We start from the raw sequence: 2,423 nt of genomic DNA, 5'->3' as shown, positions 1-2,423 counted from the left end.
CACTTCAAGAGGGATGTGGACAACATGGAGAGGGTCTAGAGGAGGGCCACCCACATGATCAGGGGGCAGCAGGGCAGGCACTATGAGGAGAGGCTACAGGACCTGAACCTGTTCAGCCTCTAGAAGAAAAGGCTGAGGGGGGATCTGGTGTCCTGTTACAAACTAGTCAGAGGGGACCAGCAGGCATTGGGGGAGTCCCTGTTCCCCTGAGCACTACCAGGAGTGACTAGAAATAATAGTCACAAAATGGCAGAGGGTAAAAATTCAGGTTGGATATCAGGAGGCGCTACTTCACTCAGGGCAGCTAGGATCCGGAACCAACTTCCAAGAGAAGTGGTGCTGGCTCCTACCCTGGGGGTCCTTAAGAGGAGGCTAGATGAACACCTTGCTGGGGTCATTTGATCCCAGTACTTTTTCCTGCCATAGCAGGGGGTTGGACTTGATGATCTGCTCAGGTCCCTTCCAACCCTACCAACTATGAAAACTATAAACACACCCTTTCTTTGCCATTTACAGCGATTTTCCCTTCACCCATCCTCTCCACCATTTTTAGGGATTTCTGCCACTGCCTGCTTTTTTCTAGTTGGCCCTTTATGGAGGGAACAGGGAGATGATAGCAAAGAGGAGCCATATGTCCATGTGAAGGCTGCAGGCATCTCCCTGCTGTCTGAGGTCCTTTTCATTCCTGTTATTTCCTCTTTGCTCATCATCAAAACATTGTGTTAATACTCAAGAAGATAAATAAATATCTCCCATAAGTATTCAAGTATCTACCTGAGTGCTGGCATACCCCATTCCATCCAGTCGGGCTGGCAAAGGGAACCTGAAAATCAGGAAGCAAGTTGGCAGCTAGGATTCACCCAGTGGGAAGGGTCATTTCAAGGACAGGTGACCTAAATTAGAAATAAAAGAATAAACAAAGTTAGACCAGCAGTATTTCTTATAGTCTCCTAAATCAGCATGTTTCCCCTGGCACATGCCCAGCTCATGTCCTACAGACACTACTAGAAGGAACTTGTTTCCTCCTAGCTCAAGATTTCTACAGGGCCAAAATTTCCATGCAAAGGAGCAATTATCAGCCAGGAGGTTAAAATAGGGGCTTCCCCAGCCTGACAAAGTACCCTGCCCATCTCTGCAACAATCCTGCCCACCTGACCCTAGCATGCTTCTCCTAATTACCCTGTTAGGTAGAGACTTCCATTGATGTTGATGGCAGCTCCTTGTACTTGGGAGACAGGCAGATCAGTCAGACCTGGAGAAAAGGTGCCTCTTTCCTTCCCTAACTTTGAGGCGAGCAAGGTCCATGAAGAAGAGGTTCATTACCAGAGCTGATGTTTTGAGTCAGACTTCAGAGAGAAACTGGGCACAGAGTCCCCTGCTTCAGGGTTACACATCAAAGGACGCAGTCTATTCTAAAAATGCCTTGTAGTTTTGCCTCCTTCTCCTTTCACAGCTTCACACGCAAGTGTCAATCAAGAGCATCACCAACATCTTGCTCCTCAGATCTGATCCTGCCTCACAGATTAAGGTGAAGCAGGGGTGCTCAACCTGCTTTATGCAGGGAGTACTGCGGGCCACGGTCTGTGTGCTAGGGCAGCACAGGACCCAATCTGGCCCATGGACTGGATCTGTGCTGTTCGTCTGGCCTGCAGAACCAAAACCTCGAGCATCAGAGGTAAAGGTTTTACTTCCTTCAGGAGGTATAACTGGTGAGAGTCCTAGGCAATAGCAGAGCAGGGTGCATGAGCCTTACCCTCTACAAAACACTCAGTAGATGGCCATTTGCACACGCTTAACAAGCCATACATTTAAGTGCCTGTGGGAATAAGGTTTTAATTTTCAGTCCATTTAATTCATTGCTCCTTTATTAAAGAAAGAAACAGACAGAAATTGTTTGATTTGTTTTAATTGATCACTGATTAAACCAATACATTTCAAAGCAAAATCTTGTTTGAGGACATTGTGCCAAATATTAGTCTATTAATTTGTTTACAAGGTTTAAAATTTTAAACTATGCTTCCTTTATATACATGTAAAGATTTTCATTTCACTAGTAGCAAAATTCTTCAGTACATTGCATTTCCTGATGAACTATGCCAAAAATAAGGCTCATATTTCCTTTCTGTCCTTCCACTCGCTGAAGGAAGTCACGAATATAGAAAGTACAACAGAGCAACTACATAAAATTACAGGAAGTATCTCATTGTGCTAGATCTTCACCACTTAGACATTCACTTCTAGAACACTAAATTGCAAATATACAGTACATACAACTAACATGGTTTCTCGACGTGCTTACAATGCCTCTCAATCCTGCTTTTGTAACACTATCAAAAGCTGTTCTCAAAATGCGTCCTTCATAAAAGTTACTTTTGTATTTCTGGAGTGTTGGTTTTAACAGTCGAGGCAGTATAACCACAGAC

The sequence above is a fragment of the Crocodylus porosus genome, unplaced genomic scaffold (genome assembly GCF_001723895.1).
Source record: "Crocodylus porosus isolate Cpor-Errol unplaced genomic scaffold, CroPor_comp1, whole genome shotgun sequence".
NCBI lineage: Eukaryota > Metazoa > Chordata > Crocodylia > Crocodylidae > Crocodylus > Crocodylus porosus.
This window is presented reverse-complemented; position numbering follows the sequence as displayed.